We start from the raw sequence: 18,227 nt of genomic DNA, 5'->3' as shown, positions 1-18,227 counted from the left end.
GTGCCTGCTCTGGCCCCACCCGACCATTTTGGAGTGCCTGCAGCTGCTGCACTACTCCTGCAGGAGCTCAACATGCAGCTTGCTCTGGACTCCCTCTCCCTGGATGACGTGGCATCCCTGTGGCATCCCCACCCGACCGTGAAGAGGCAATATTGGAGACTGGATACCAGTACTGACTGGTGGAACAGACTGGTCCTGGATCAATGGGATGACCAGCAGTGGTTCCGGAACTTCAGGATGCGAAAGCAGATGTTCCTGGAGCTGTGTCCCTGGCTCACCCCTGCACTTCTGAGACGTGCCACACAGCTGTGGTCCGCCATCCCTGTGAACAAGAGAGTCGCCGTCGCCCTATGGAAGCTGGCCACCCCGGACAGCTACCACTCGGTGGCACACCAGTTTGGGGTTGGCAGGTCCACAGTCGGTGCTCTGTTGATGCAGGTAAGTCCTGGGAGGGTGCTGCACTCCCTGCCCAGGGGAAGGGAAGACTCCATACTCGGGGAGTGTGGGAAGTGGGGGAAGCCCTGTCACCCAGGGGCTTGTGCCATCCCTCCCTCACACAGGCCTGTTGGTATGGGGGGGCCCTCTGGGTTGAGGCGGCCCTGGTGTGTTTCGGGGCAGAGGGCAGCAGAGGGCATCACAGCAGGACAGGCACCCCCCCAAGGTCTCATGCACCTACCCTGGCTCATTCGGTGCATTCCTCATGTTTGTGTGCCCTTTTGCAGGTTGTCCGTGCCATCAATGACATCCTGCTCCAGAGGGTCATCTGCCTGCGGGACATGGACACAACAGTGGCTGGCTTCGCTGCCCTGGGGTTCCCCAACTGCGGGAGAGCAGTGGATGTGACCCACATCCCCATCCATGCCCCAGAACATTGAGCAGCCCATTTCATAAACTGAAAGGGGTACTTCTCCATGGTTCTCCAGGTCCTCCTGGACCACTGTGGCCACCTCACAGACATTTATGTGGGGTGGTCCGGCATGGCACATGATGCCCGCATCCTCCATAACTCAAGCCTGTATCGCAGGATGGAGGCAGGCACTTTCTTCCCCTAGTGGGAAATTACAGTTGGGGACGTCCACATGTCTCTCTGCATTGTGGAATACATGGCCTAACCCCTCATGCCTTGGTTGATGCGACCATACACTGGACGGATGGACCCCCGCCGGGAACTTTTCAATCAGCACCTGAACCAGGCCTGCAACCAGATTAAGTGCACCTTTGGATGGCTGAAAACACACTTCCATTGTCCGCTCACCCGTCTCAAGATGGATGAGCAGAACATTTCTGAGGTTATGGCAGCATGTTGTGTGCTCCACATCATAGTGGAGCAGAAGGGGGAAGCCTTCCTCCTGGCGTGGATGGCAGCTGAGAGCCGGGTGTTTGAACAGCCCCGCAAAGCCGCCAGGCGCACCATGATGAGGTGCACATCCGGAAAGCCCTGAAGGACATGTTCTCCCAGGCCCCACAGTAGGGTCACTTCTGTCTCCCATCTACATCTCCCTCCCATCCCCAACCCTTCCTTCCCACCCCACCCCCCTCCTCCCCTCCCCTCCCAATAAACAAAACAGGTTTTTTGTTCAAACAAGAGGAACATTTTATTTTTATGTGCAATAGGGAAGAAGGGTGGGCAGTGAGAGGGGGCTCTGAACTGGGAGGGGAGCTATTGCTGGGAGGGGTGGCTCCTGCCCTCACACCTGCTGCCGCCACTCCAGGTCAGCCTCAATCTTTCTGCTGACCGCCGCCTCAATCCTTTCAATGGCCTGGATGTGCCATCAGAGTAGCTGGTTCCACTGCTTGGCCCACTGGACTGTGCCTGGGTGGTTGGTTGGTGGTGCCGCTGCTGCAGGGCTGGAGGGTCCCTTGCTCCTAGGTGGTCCTGCTACAGAGAAAATGATGAGGCAGTCAGGCAGCCCTGCCCACATTGTCCCTGAACCCCATGCCCTCCGCCCCAGGTGACACCACACAACTGTGGCTTGGGCCCATTCGATCCCATGTGTATGTTCTCATAAAGGACTCCCTGGATTAAAGTGATCCTCCATAGATTGTAACCCTTGTGAGAGAGTGTGAATGAAGACCCCTTGTCTGTGTCTTGGCCACTTGGCATGTGGTGTGTCAACCTGTGGAACTCCTTACCAGGGGAGGCTGTGAAGGCTAGGACTATAACAGAGTTAAAAAAAGAGCTTGATACATTCATGGAGGTTAGGCCCATAAAAGGCTATTAGTTAGGGGGTAAGGAATGGTGTCCCTGGCCTCTTTTTGTTAAAGGCCGGAGATGGATGGCAGGAGACAAATCACTTGATCAGTGTCTTTGGTCCACCCCCCCCCCCCCCGGGCACCTCATGCAGCTGGTCCCTGTTGGCAGACAGGATACTGGGCTAGATGGACCTTTGGTCTGACCCAGTATGGCCATTCTTATGTTCTTATGTATGTCTGCATTGCACTGTGCACACTCCCTCCCCAAGGTAGAGCACATGACTTCGACTCTTGTTACTGTCTGTGAGCCATTGATGTGTATGCAAACATGACTATAGCATCTCCACATTGCCTGGGAGCAAGTGTGGCAGACAAGGTCTGGGGTCTCGGACCCCTGTCAATTGATGTCCTCGGAGACAAAGACGGGGCGACTGGGGAGTGTACCATCCTTGCAGCAAAACTCAAGTGGCCATAGGCCCAGGCTGGCTGCTTCCCCACTCCCCCTCCTGCCAGCCCTCTCACAAGTAGCCCAGGGAAGTGTGTGGCTGCAGTGAGGGCCTTCCCTCTGGGGCAGCCTACGGGCCGGGAGCAACCGAGGGGCTCCATGGGGGCCATGCTCATAGGGCCGGCTCACTGCAGTTTTCCCAGGAGCAGCTGTTGTGTCGCACAGCCAGGCATGGCTGCATGCTGTCTGTGGGTGGCACCATTGAGAGGTGTGGGGTCTGGCCTGAGCTCTTGGGGCCTTGGCTGCTTCCAGCCTACATTCTGCCCCCCTCCCCCGGGCAGGATGTGTGCAAGCAGTAGGGTCCAGGTGTGCCCTGGAGCTGCCTGCCACGTCCACATGCCACACAGTCAGGCTGCACGAGGTTGAACATGCTGCGTACTGCTGCACAGCGTGCAGCTCGAACTGCCTGAGTGACACTCCCTCCCTCGCCCCGCTGGGCACCCAGCTCCTCCAGCCCTTTGAGTGAGAAGTGCAACACTCACCAGAGGATCCATCGCCGGACTCTGATGAAGCCCGGGAGATGTCCTGGCTGCTAAGCACTGGCTCCAGGTCCAGGGTGACAGTGCTGCTGTGGTCATCACCCTCATCCTTGGACCCGGACCCGATGGGCAGGTCACCCTCCTCCTCCACGTCAAGTGGCCTGGTCACTGAGGGGCGCAGGCCAGTGTCCACTGGCACCAAGGGTCCTGGGACTGCTGTCTCACCGAAGATGGCATGGAGGCAGTTGTAGTGGGAGCAGGTGTTGGCTTCTGCCCCCCCACCCTCGGTGGCCCAGACATAGCCCAGGCGCAGCTCCTTGACCTTGGCCCGGACCTGTTCAAGAGTTGGGCCAGATGTCCCTGGTCTAAGAGCATCTGGGCCATGTGGCTGAAAATGTCCGTGTTGCAGCAATGGGCACAGGGGTCATGGAGGGCTTCCTCTTCTGCCCACAAGTCCAACAGGGCTTCCACCTCAGCCCGGGACCAGCAAGGAGCATGTTGTTTGGTGCTGGGCCTGCTGGGAGCCCTGGGGTGGCTGCTGGGAGGAGGGTGCTGGCTCACAGGGTGCCTGTGGAGCAGATATCTGGGCTCCTGGGTGCAGCAGGGAAGAGCCACATGTTGGAGCTGCTGGCTGTGGTGCTGCTGCCATGCGACATTTGCAGGCTGTGTGTGACTTTAAGGGGCGGGGGGTGGGGGAGTCCAGCTACCAGGAAGTAAGGAGTTGTGAGTATGGAGCATCCAAGCGTCCAGTTGAGTTTTTTTCCAGTTCTTGCGGAGGCCAGTTCTTGCGGAAAAACTCTTGGTTGCCTGTCCCCACTGCCTTCTTGAGCAAGAATGCTTGTGCAAAAAGACTTCTTCCTGATACGGAGCATCAGAGCTCTCGTGCAAGAAGCCCTGTTTTCCGACGCTATACTGTAAATTTACTGGTGCAAGAACATGCAGTGTAGACGCTCGGCAAGTATTTGCGCAAGAATAGCCATTCTTGCACAAGAAGCCTGCAATGTAGACACAGCCATAAAGTATTACCTCTTTGTCCTTCTATTAAGGCAGTCGATATACATTCCCTCCCTCCCAAATAAAGATCAGTTTAATGAGATTTGACTGCTGTGAATTAGCAATGTACTCACACACAACCCCCACATCTGATTTTTATATAGTGACTATATATTGATCTGCCAAAAACAAGAGCTTCAGGCAACACTTTTATTTTAATGAACTTTTTCATAGTTACACCGTTACACTGGTCACACACAATTACCTTTTTGCATGCAAATAAAGGGTTGGGTGCCTGGCTGGCTATTTGCCTACACATTTACCTGGCTTGCAAATTATTACACATATAATTGCCACAATTATACTTATAAGTGTGAGTGCACAGAACTTAGACTGCTTTTTCTGTAAATCTGATCAAAAAATCTTTTCAGCTTCAATAACCATGATGTTTCGTGCTCAACAGTTACAGGAAAAACAGTAATTTTTTTAAATGGAGCTTCTAGGGGTTGTTCTCTATACAAAAGATATTACATCACCACTGAGATGTGTAATATTTGCAATATAAAATTCCAGCAATCTCTAAACCTCTGCAGAATTGCTTTTAAATCTGAATAATGTAATACAATGGAAATAGAAGGGTTACAGCAGAATACATGTATAAAATTCTGCACTAAATCAAACTATGCTGGAATGTAACAGTTGCTCCCTTGCTGAGTGTCAGCTATTTGCTGATGCAGCTCACTGCATCTGAACTCCCACAAGGGAGACATTCCAAGACACTGTGTTGAAGAATCTCTTGGATGAAATCCCTAAAAGAGCAGACATGAGCCTAATAATAAATCCTAGAGACATATATGCTGGTGTCATAACATACCAGTACTTCTATACATAGTTACAACTAAAGGATGACTGAGAAAATCTGAGGTTTACAATTATTTATATTTTATTTTGGTTAAAACTGATCAAAGTGGCAAACAAGATAGTTAAAAGTCATCTCTAACTCTAAAACCTTCATTTCCACTAATTAGTATTTAATATTTGTAAAAGAATGACTGCTTTTCTCCCAGTATAAAATGAAACACACAATGACCAATACGCTAATTAAGGACAGACACTATAGTCTTTAGATACACATAGGGTCCAGACACCTGCAATCTGCTGAGTGCCCCAACTTTCTTCAAAGTAAATGGGGATTGAAGGTAAATACTTAGTATTTCTCACAATAGGCTACAATGTTGCAGATATAGGCTCAATAATGGCCATTTAAGTCAGTGGGCGTTTTGTATGCTTAATAACTGAAAAGTTGCAGCTCCATCTTGCAAGGCATTGAGTTGACCAAGGTTGAGGGCTCTCAGCCCTTTGTAATATTAGGCTCTTATCTTAAGTAATAAACAACGGATATTTCCTCAGGTTGGAACTAATGCCATTATCATTCAACATAACTGCTAGTTGAACAGATTATTCTTGGTGCTTGAATCATCCAATATTCTTTTCCCCATCCATGCTGAACTGTCTGTTAACTGAATAATGGAACTGCTGCCTGCAGAAGTGTATTTTGCAATAACCCACCAGGCAGCATATAATTTTAAAAGACACAGAAATATCAATAGTCAAATGTTTAAAAATGAATCAACTTGCTTTAAAAATCAGCTGGTTGAAATCTTAAATCACTAACAGCATATGTAGGCTTCACAAATAAAAGTCTTTTAAAGGTGAATTGAAAATTGTCTTCAACTTTCCACGTCATAAATTCCATAGAATGTGTTTTCCTTGAAAATGTTAACATTGCTAACAGTAGTTCATGGAGAATATGCCATTATCAGTAGCAGAAGAAACACAAACCCTTTAATTCAAAAGCAGTTAACATGAAGGCCTGATTTTCAAATATGCTTTATGTTTCATTATTTGGATCAAATTCTCTCATTTTTATTGTAAGTGGTCATCACTGTTTCTCATATGAGTTTACATGAGCAAAGTTTGATCTTTCATTTGTAATTTTTATGTCAACATATGCAATTGGTCACTCTCAAGCGGCAATGACTCCAGGGTAAACAGCTCAACACTGACCACTTGTGCGCACAGGCTATTTTTCTGCACATTTCTGGTCTCTTTTCAGGACATGATGATGCTAGTAGTGATGTTGTAATCCTGAAGACTGGCATGCCTACAGGAGGCAAAAAACATGCACTTGGGGTCTCAGTCTCCACACAGCTCCCACTTGTCCTCCTTCTCAGCTTCATCAGTCACATCTCCTGCATACGTCTCCCCAGTGGGGGATTTTACAGCTACACAGGGCACCTGTTGCTTGTGCCAAGTATTAAATTAGCCTTGCAGATCTGCTGGGGAGTATACCATGAAGTGGGACTGCTTTCCCCTCTTCAAAGCAGTGAAGTCCCAATCTCATGAGAAAACTATGGCCTCACTGCTCTCGGTTTTGATCCATCGTATTGCATTTGGCTATCATTCCATTCATATAGTGGAAGGCAGCATATGGACCTATATTTGTAACATATCACTGAAAAAGCAAGACTAGCTTGCCAAATATATGTGCAGTCAGCTTTATCAAAACTGGTGGAATGTCAGAGGAGGGGAAAGTAGTTACGGACAGACATATTTGAAATTCATTTGAAAATGAATCAAGTAACAACAACAAAACTTCTCAAGCAGTATTTAGTGCACTCAGTGTATTTTTTAAAATCTAAGCATTTGTGTTTAGTCTTTTTACTCTTCATTCTGTTAACTATACAATCATTAAAACGCTTTCCAAGTTTAAAAAAGTAGGATAACAGTTATTTAATAATAGATTTTGTAATATCTAATTAATTTTTAACTTGTAACACACCTACATTTCACAGCGGTAATCATATAATCCAGATAATCTACAGTTAATCTGTTGATGGGCCTTTACCTAGACTGCACTGTGTTATATTCAGTGCTTCTGTCTGCGCAGAAAGTTATTTTTAATGATGTGCTTGGAAAAACAAACTCCATGGTAAATAAAGTAAAGGGCATACATTTTTCATGTTGTAAAATAAAGTTCAACTGATTTAATCAAGTAAATAATCAAATGACAAACAGAAGTATGCTAATGTTTTTGTATTCCCAACAAAAGCCCCTTCGTCACATTCTATTGTCTGAAGAAAATCATAGGTTATGTTATATTATAATTTACCTTTTCTACATGTTGGTACTTAGATTTTAGGCAGATGAAAAGAATAATTGGCTGTGTGTGGAGAATTGTCTCCTTGTTTAAAATTAAGCCCCCTTATATTTTTCAGACCAGACGTACAGCCAAGGTGGCCTAATTACCAGAATGTATGCTAACTTCAAAAAATGCTATATAATAGCAAAACTAAGAGTGATTATTTTTTAAACAAGTGTTTAGCAATATAACACGGAATAGTGTATTAAAAATAGGAAAAAAAGTCATGGTTTTGTTAGTATCAAGAGCTGAACAATTTTTCTTTTTAAAATCAAGAGGGGAAAACATCGAATAATTATCTTTTTAGTAGTTAGATTTTTGTCATTAATTCCCATAGCTATAGTGTGCTCAGTTAGGGTACGTCTAGACAGCAGCACGATTTCAGGATATGTCCGGTATCCCAAAATAGAGTTTTCCATGTCTTAACAGCATGCCTATTATTTCGAAATGCAATTGAAATAAAAGACTTGTTATTCTGATGTCCTGGTAAACCTCGTTCCACGAGGATTAAGGGACATGTTGGAATAGTGGTCTATGTAGAAATTTGGCACTGTATAGATAGCAAAAATTTCAAAATAAACTCTCAAAATAAGCTTGAAATAAGCTACACAATTTGCGTAGCTCAAGTTGCGTAGCTTATTTCGAGCTAGCGCTGCTGTGTAGATGCACCCTTAATGCTACTCAATTTTTCTGTGGTTTAATTTGTTTCTTGGATAAGAATTTCAGCAACTTTGTTGCAAATGTTTTATCAATAGTTTTATCATTCTGCACTTTTAAAAAGCCAATCACTTTTTGACTCAGATTTCTAGATGTTTGGGAATTTATTTCCCTGGCATGAGTAACTGAATGAGAATGAAACAAAAGAAAGGACTATGCAGCACTTTAAAGACTAACAAGATAATTTTTAAAGTGCTGCATAGTCCTTTCTTATGTTTCAGCAAGATCAGACTAACATGGCTACATCTCTATTACTATTCTGAATGAGAATGGTAAGATTCTGTAAATTCTATAGAGAACCCCTATCACATAAGAAGATCAAAAATTTAATTACCAATTTCAGTAATAGAATACTAGGAGCTGATGATAGCATTGTTCTTCTAGTTTATGACAGTGATCTGATAATTTGTATGACTAATGCAACCAGAGCAAGTATATATACTGGAAAGACCAACTGCTTGTTATAAGGATGACTTTGGATCATTTGTGAAAGTTACTCTTGATCATAATAGAGATGTAGCCGTGTTAGTCTAGTCTAGTTGAAACAAAACACAGGACTATGTAGCACTTTAAAGACTAACAAGATGGTTTATTAGGTGATGAGCTTTCGTGGGCCAGACCCACTTCCTCAGATCAAATTGTGGAAGAAAATAGGCATGACCATAAGTTGACTTTTTTTGATTGTATCCCTTTGGTATATATGGTCATGCCTATTTTCTTCCACAATTTGATCTGAGGAAGTGGGTCTGGCCCATGAAAGCTCATCCAGTCTTGATCATGAACGTGCAAGAGCTGTTTTAAACAAATAAAAGTAATTTGCTGCTTTAGTTTAGTATGTAAAAAGCTTTGATTGGGATCACTGGGAAGTGCATGACAAGAGGTGAATGAACAAGAAACAAAAATTTAAGATGACACAGAACAACAGGGTTAAAATTTTGAAGGTATAAAATCATTCATCTGTGGAAAGCCATTCCGGAAAAAGGAGGACTGGAAGTAAATGAGATAGAAGAAGAGACCTTAATGTAAGGCTTCAGAATTACATAGGGGCTTAATGGACCATTAGGAAAAAAAACTAATAGCCTTTCCAGGAGAAAGAACTATCAGAGGTCTGCTAACATATAGCTAATTGCCTTACTGATTACTGTACTTTTCCCTCTTTTGCAAACCATTCTTTCACTCACTCCTCTCCCTCTCCCCTCCCCATCTCCGCACGTACCCACATCTTCATCTGCCTTTGGAACCCTCGTGGACTGTGCCCTGGGCTATGCTGTCTTGAGTAAAAACTCTCAAAAACTTCCTGCCCTAAAGATTCTCAAGGCTTTAGTTTCCTCCTCTGATGTCCAAAGGTAACACAATATCCTCAAGCAACAATGCCATAGATCTGCAGAGAATTCAACTGCTGGAAGAAAAAGGTGATCAGATTAATCCTTTTATTTAATCCAAATATGCCTACTTCAACACTGTTTTGATCTGAGGAAGTGGGTCTGGCCCACGAAAGCTCATCATCTAATAAACCATCTTGTTAGTCTTTAAAGTGCTACATTGTCCTGCATTTTGCTTCAACTACCCCAGACTAACACGGCTACATTTCTATCACTACTTCAACACTGGCACTGCAAAGCATATAAAGACCAGTCAAATTCTTTATCTATAGATATCAACAAAAAATAAGATCTATACTTTGGGGTGTGAATGTTCTTTCTGCTCATATCTATCCTTGCATCACAGGATGAATAGAAAAAGGGAAACTTTCAATTTGAGATTACAAAATAAAATTCTTTCCTTCATCTTTATTACCCAATTGTTTCTAGCAGACCATGTCAGTGTGTCTAGGACACAGGTGGGCAATAAGCGGCACGAAGCCGGATGCGGTTTGCCAGGATTGGCCTCTAGCAGGCTGCAGGATGTTATATTTACCTATCTGTCTGCAAGGATGCCCATTTGCATCTCCCATTGGCACTGTTTGCTGTTTTTTGTCAATGAGAGCTGCGGGAAGCGGTAGCTTCCTTGATACCTCCATAACTCCCATGCTCCTTTAGTGTATAGTACATCAGACCAATCTGTCTGTTCAAACACCTTCCCGGCCCATTGGCACTCGTGCTTCACTCCACCACCACATTAAATGCTTCAACTACTGGCCACATTATTTGCTGTAAATTGGATTTTACAGAAGGATGAAGGGAGAATAAGTCCCCCATTTGAAGAACTTCTAGAAGAGTGGACAGAATACATGCCAGTAGTGCTCTCCTGTTAATATTAACATGTCACTTGCCTTTAGTCAGAAACTAAAGAAACTGGGAACGTGCTCCACTGTCCATTAGATTATGTACTACACTTTCAGGACACTGACACACCTGCCAGGCACAGATATTTCATGGAATTCTACACTGGATGAGTCAGCATCTAATTTACATTTATTTTCATATTTTTCTGAATGGGACAATAACCTAGGGGCCTCAAAAAAGTAGAGCGGTCGCTGCTTAATAGCCACCATCGTGTTCTGGGACATCATGCATTATATTTTGATGGTATAAGTTTATTCAGTGCCTTCTTGAGACTAGGCATAAGCAGATCCATTTCCACACAAGACACAGAAAAAATAATCTGCAGCAAGAATAACATGTTTAAGGCTAATTTGTATTTTCCTCTAAACAGTTATTAAATATCAAATGACACTTAGCACACACTATTCTGCTGTGTTTAGGATCTATCAATGTGCTTGAGCTGGTTTTTATAGCCATTATTGAAATAATCTTACCTCCATACAGAGTAACTGAATACAGTACATGTTTTGCCATTTTATATTTTCCAGATACTTGTTGAAAGGAACCTGGCTATCAATAATCCATGAGTTCTGTCCCTTTTGTAGCACAAATATCTATGGGCATATGAATATTCACAGCCACAGTCAAAGGCATGGTAGAACAGAGTGTCATTAACAGAAGGGACTTCCCACAGTAAAAATGGTACATACAGACTTAGGAAGGTTGCTCATCTACACTAAACATTTTTGCCATGTGTGTCAAATGAAACTTAACAGGCATAATGTCATCAGAATATAGTACATCATTATGACTAGAGCTGCATAATCACATATGTACATCAAATTATAGACAATTAGCAGGTGAGGCAAAGTAATCTTATGTAGATTACACAGGAAAATTCAAAAAAATTAAATATATGTAATAGAAATTTTTATTAATGTACTTGCAAAAAGGAAGTAAAAAGAACAGTTTTAAATTTGTAGGATTTCAACAAACATTATTCAATAAAATGAATAAATCAACATGCATAGCACATTTGAATCAGAAACTCTTATAGTTTCCATTGCTCTTTCCGTAACTAATTTGAATTATTTTGTGATTTGTAATAGTAAAAATGTTCTTTGCACTAAAGTGACAGTTAAATAGGCAACTCTATTTTAATCTTGTTAGCAAATATTTTTATGAACTGTAATCATAATAGTCATGACTTTTTCTGCTAAAAAACAAAAATAAATATTTAAACCTTTCACACAACATATTCCAGTGTCAAAAAGTAGCACATTCAGTTAAATTAAGTGGCAGGATTGTTTATGCAAATTTGGTATTTATAGGTAATCGCGAAATATACCTTTATTTTTCACAAACAAATCCCCAAACAAACAAAAACAAACAAACTTACTCTTCAAAATATATAATAGATACATAATACACATAACTAAAGTAAGATTCTTGGCCAGCAGTTTGTCTTGAGCTTCCATGTCTAACCATCCAATAATAATGATAAATGCTTTGCTTTTGTATACCGATATTTCATCCATAAATAGCACTTTACAAAAGGTGAATAGCTATTATTATCACCATTTTAGAGATAGGAGAATGAACATAGAGAGATAAAATGACCCATCTCATGTCAAATAGCAAGTTGGTGACAGTCATAAATAAAACCAACATCTCCAAACTGCAAATCTTGTACTCTATTCACTAAACTGATCCTTCACAACTTAAACTCTTACTTGTGTAAAGGAAGAAAATGGAGTCCAAGGATGCATAAGATGTGCATAAATCAAACCAGTATTCTCATCAGAGAGGGGTAAATAGTTTACAGATGAGAAAACGTGCTGCTATTTGAACAACATATACAGTAGAGTCCCGCTTATCCGACCTTCGCTTATCCAACATTCCGCTTTATCCGACATAGCCGGATAAACCTTGGGGTTCAGCGAGAAATCCCCAGCCAGCCTAGAGCAGTGTGAGTATGCAGCCCCCAAGGCCAGCCAACCCGTGCTGCCATGCCGCATGCAGCCTCTCGGGATGAAGAGGCTCCAGCAGCAGCTCCTGAAAGCAAAACTAAAACCCCACACTGCTGCTGGCTGCCTGCCATGTAACCCACCATGTGACCGGGCCAGTCTCCCCTGCCCCAGCCGCTGACACCCCTTGAATTGCAGCTTGATCACGGTGCAGCTGGGCTCGTCCCCATCCCTCCCTGCGCCCGCCTCCCAGGAGGCTGATTCCTGCCTGGCCCCTTCCCTCCCTGCAGCTCCCGGGGACAGGCTGGGAGAATGGCCCCGTTCGCTGCCCTGTTGCTCCGGGCGCTGCTGCTGCTGCCCCTGCTGCTGCCGCCCTTCTCGGCAGCCTCCAAGCAGGACATCCCCAAGGTGTTGCTGCCCTTCACCCAGAGCACCTGAATCAACTACAGGTAATGTTCTGTACTCCGTATTAGCTGACATTTTCTTTAATCCGACCACCTATCAGTCTCATTTAGGATGGATTATCGGGACTCTACTATATAGTGATCTGACTCCTCATTTCCTTTCTTCTCTCAAGTCCTAAAAAAAATAGCTGATTGAACACATGCATACATAGACACGTTAACAAGACACATTTTTCCTGAATATAATTTCTTATAAAAGCATTATAAATGGGGTTCTGCAGCAGAGTTTCAAGACTTAATTGTATGAATTAGTTTTTTACTACTCTGCTCTAACTATGTCAAAATATAAAAATAGCAAGGATACATTTACAAGTATGTCAATTGATTTCCAGGTTTATAAATATAAAATTAATGATAAATTATTAATTTATCAGAACTACCTTTCTGCCAGGTAGCACCAACAGCAGCCAGATCTGGGTTCAGTATTTGGGGGTTTCTCTCCATCCATCCAACACTGAACTGGCTTGAGCCCCCACCCAGTAAGCTGGGAAATTCACACACCAATGGGTGCCTCTGGGGGGCAATTCTTCCCCACTTGCAAGCACAGAGTCTGAGTGTAGAAAAGAAACCTTTAATAAAAGGGGCTGGAAGTAACATGGTATTAATTTGAAAAAACACCACAGACAGTGTCCATAGAAAAACACCACAGAGTTCATAACCCAAAACCACGAGTAAACATCCCAGCTCAGGTAGGTTGGACAATGTCCTTTTCCTCTCTGGCTCTCAAGTCCAGCAATGTAGATGTCCTCTTCACATGCCCAACCCTTCTCTGCACCTCACTCAGTCACTGCCTGTGGTCAGGGCAGACCAGAGTTCAAAGGTGCATCAGCAGGGTTTACCTCCCCTCTGAGTTGGGCAGGGGGTGGGGGTAGAAGGCATCTCTCACTCCATTGGTCACTCGCCATCCACCTGCTTGCTGCTCTCTGGTGCTGCTCTGTTGGCCATTCGTCACCCCGTGCTGCTGCCATTCTGCTAGCCACTCCTCACACCTCTTCATCAGCCCCATGCTAGCTGCTCATTGCATCTTCTGCTAGCTTGTGGTGGATATGGCTCTGGGACAAACCTAGTGATTTCAGCTCTCAGTGATTTCAGCTCTTGGCCCAAATCACAGTCCAACCACAAGAGATTCCAGCATACACCAGATCACATTTACATACAAAAGACACCCTTGATGGAGCCTTTCTTTAACTCTATTACTGAAACAGTGGGGAGAAACAGGTTGAACCAGTCTCTCAGCTCATGCCTGGAGGTCATGCAGCTTGCTGACTCCCTCCCCAGTTTATAGGCTCTGAAAGAGTAGCCTCTGTCCATCCAAGTGTATTTACACTGACAGGGTCTTTTCCTTCTACTTGATTTAAAAACTGTCTGACTTTTCTGCATTGTGCATTTCCCCATGACTGCAAGCATGGGTGGTCATATCTTACAATTCCTGCTTTTACTGTTAGCACAGTTTCATAGCCCCACAATAGCCGAACTGGTTACAATGGGCAAAACATCATTCTAATAATTGAATATCTAGAAGGCAACCTACCTAAGTGAAGTGTATTTACATAACCACACCCAGATCTCTTTCCCAGTCCAGCATAAACTGTATTTACATAGCTGTTGAATACCTAGCAGGTCTAAGCAAACTGAGTGAACATAACCACACCCAGGATTCCTTTACAGACAGCTGGAATGGGAATGCAAGCATTGATTCAGACCCTCCTTACATAAGCTTGCTAGGACCATTAAACTAGCTCTTAGTGCCAGTCTCATGATCCTGCCAGAGGGGTTATTGTTCCTACTGTGCTCTGTTGAAGACCTAGTTACTAGCAGACTCCAGCTTTAAGGAATACAATTTTGAGAAATGGATCATCTGACTCTGTTCCTATCCCAGCTTGCTACTGTTATTCATGCACCTGCCTCCCATGCACTGTCATTGAGAAAGCTTCCACAGAACTATGTTTTGGTACTCCAAACAAGATGCATTCCTTCTATAAGCATTCTTCCCTTTTGTGCAGGGGAAATGCATCAGCTCCGTAGCCATTGGGGCAAATCTAGTCTCCAACTCTAAGTAAAATGTAGTGTCTCTTTATAAAAAAGTTAACTCAAAGTTGTAATTATTCTTTCGGCTCTGTTTTTTAAACTACTATTATTAATCATCATGTTTATTATGGTAGTGGTTAAAAGTTATCAAGAATCAGACTGTTGTGCAAGGTACTGTACGAACTCATAGCCCTTGGCTCCTGCTCTGAAGAGCTTACTCTCAAATAAACAAGAGTTCTCATATAATACATGGAAGGAACAATGCAATGACACTAAGTGTCATGTTTGTTCCACTTCGTTTTGTTTTGGTTTAAGCCAGAGGGACCGAAATCTGAAAGGAAGGGGAATGAGTGAGGAACAGGGCAGGGGAGAAGAGGTATGATGGACTGTGTGGAGTGAAGCATAAAAGAGATTAAGGAAGAGGGTTGCAGAAAACAGCCATTAATAACCCCCATGTTCTATGCTTAGGTATTTAAGTGTTATTTATGAATAATAGGCTGAGCAAGCCAGTTCAATGAGCTTCCTATTGACAAGCAAAGCTTTCTTGTGCTGGATGAATAATGCAAATTAGAGAAATAATACTGTTACTGCATTTCCTGTGTAGGCAGATAATATCCCATCTTTCAGCAAGTGCATTAGACAAACAGGAACACTCGGAGGAAAAGCCATCTCCCAGAATAGAACATTATATTTTATTCAGAGTAAACCCCCCACTTTTTCAGACATTTCAGTATTTTCAAGTTTGTGTTTTTAGAGAGTAAGACATGAAGCCTATTTTGGCCTGGTTCCCCCATCTAGTAGGCATCTCCTTGTGGTGTGTCAGAGAGGGATGTAAACAGAGGGTTGGACTCTCTGTACATGGCTTTCTACAATCTGTCACCCAAATTCAGCAAAACCAATGTGATTCCAAAGGGCTAGTGCCATCTCTGCAGGTAGAAGGATGGGGGAGGAAGCTGCAATACGTCTCCCTATGGCAAAAGTGATGCTCAGCATACAGGGAAGGGACTCACATGGATGTGCATTTAGTATAACTCTTTGTGTGGCTCTCTAGTAATAGTTCCTGGTGGTCTCAAGCAATGGTAAGTGATAATTTGGCTTGCACCAGAATCTATGCCCTACTTCATTGAAGGGAGTGTTGCTGTAATATGTAGCTGAGGACATATTAGAGGAAAGATTCCCATGCACCTCAGCCAGCTCATTCACATTACATACCACCATGCTTGGTTTCGGTAGTGTTAAAATTGTAACTACATAGAGTCAATTTAAAGAAAACCTTAACATAACTCCAGACTAAGCTCCTTAAAGCAGTGATCTCTTTTCTGATGTTTTCTTATGGAACGTATGTGAATGCAGTAGATAGTACAGTTTCAATTCTTATCAAATTATAATATTGTATTGCTATTACTTATGTTGCAGTAGGTCAAAAATGTACTTTCTGGTACAGAAGATATCCTGAAGCTACTAAATGATAGGGTTGGTTTTTTTAATTCTTCCCATCATCTCCTAAAATATTCAGTGAAGAAGACATTTGAGTAACATAATTCTGTTTAGAAGCTTCAGGGGGTGGCCAAGTTAGTCTGTTACAGGGAAAAAAAAACAAATGGTCTGGTAGCACTTTATAGACTAACAAAACATGTAGATGGTAATATGAGCTTTCATGGGCACAACCCACTTCTTCAGCTGACCGGAATTATGAATTTAGGATGTATACACCCAAAATAAATAGGGAAGGGAAGAAAAAGGGGGGGTGGGGGTTGGAGACTGAGAGCATCAGTACGTATCTGAAGATTGGGTAGTTAAACTGAAGCAGATAAGAATCAAAGTCAATAGATAGACTCCCTTGTCAGGAAGGATACTACACAGAGAGCTGTTTGCACCTTCAATGGCTGTTAAACTGGTAATGTCCCAACCAACTTTCATTGCAATTGAGTCCATTAGCATGTGAACTGACTTTGCGGATGAACTGTAATTCCAATGCTTCCCTGTGGATCTGGCTTATAGAACTGGTTTGTGACAAGACAGCTACTTGGAGATCTTTCGAAAAGTGTGATGTGGAAGATTGAAGTGCTCACCTATAGGTTTCTGTATGTTTCCTTTACGTATATCTGATTTGTGTCCATTGATTCTTTCCCGCAGAGACTGTCCAGTTTGTCCAATATATATAGCATCACAATATGCCAACATCTTTATGGCTGAACTTGAACAACATTTCCTCAACTCTTTCCCCCAACACTTCTGCTTTACTTACGCTACATCGATGACATCTTCATCATATGGACCCACAGAAAAGAGACTCTTGAAGAATTCCACAAGATTTCAACAACTTCCATCTCACTGTCAACCTCAGCCTGGTCCAGTTCACATGAGAAATCCACTTCCTGGACACTACAGTACAGGTAAATAATGGCATAATAGGAATTTCTCGTTCCTGGGTCAGGATGGGCAACAAACAGCCAGACAGCTATACAGTTTGGCAGCCATGGCCCTGGGTCAGGGCGGGGCAGCAAACAAACAAATAAGTCTATAGTTCAAGACTCAGGCCTGTCTGCAGGCTGAGTCAGGGTCAGCTCTCCTAGCTTTGGCAAAGAGCCAACAAGCGCAGGGGTTTTGCCCCCTACAGGGGGAACCTGTCACTGCAAGCGGAGTGACAGGGGGATGCAGGCCCACCCATTCCACTGTGTCTCAGCCCAGGGCTGAGTGGCAGCATGAGCGGCCATTCGGTCGGTGGGGATCTAGGCTGCAACAGGCCGACTGGGTCTGTGGGCTAGTGGGGATCCAGGTTGCAACATGCTGCCCACTCGACCTCCATCTCAGCCAGTGTGGGGTTGGCTTTCCCTGGGCTGCTTCCTATTCCCCCCTGTGGCCCTACCTGGCGTGACTTCTCGGGGTCCTCTGGGAGCTCCAGTGCTGGCAGTGTGTCCATGGACTTGGGGCCTGGATCCCTCCCTGGTTCCAGCAATGCAGCCCAGTTTCCAGGGCCTGGTGTGGGCTCCGGTCCCCTCGGCCAGTCCACGGTGCCTGCTGGGATTTGGAGTGTCATTGGCCCAACTCCAGGGTCAGGCAGTGGTCCCGGGGGTCCTATCCAGTCATCCCTCACATGTTGGGAAGGTCGTGCCTTCCTCCTGGGGAGGCCAGGGAGAAGGTTTGCCCTGCTTGCCCTCTGGGCTCAAACTGAGCTCTCAAGCTCTGCTCTTTTAGTCCCAGCCCCACCCTTCTGCTTCCTGGGGGAGAGGCTGGGTGGCACTGGCCATGCCCACCAAGGGGTCTTATGGAGGCCTTCCCCTTCTGGGTCAGCGGGCAGCCATGCTGATTCACTACGTGGTTCAATAGCAAAAACAACAACAACAAAAAAAGACAGAAAGATGTCTTCCGCCATAGAAGACCAGATTGTACCAGGACTACTCATGCTGATTAG

Source organism: Pelodiscus sinensis, chromosome 6, assembly GCF_052426305.1.
Source record: "Pelodiscus sinensis isolate ZL-2025 chromosome 6, ASM5242630v1, whole genome shotgun sequence".
Classification (NCBI taxonomy): Eukaryota; Metazoa; Chordata; order Testudines; family Trionychidae; genus Pelodiscus; species Pelodiscus sinensis.
Note: the sequence above shows the minus strand (reverse complement) of the source record.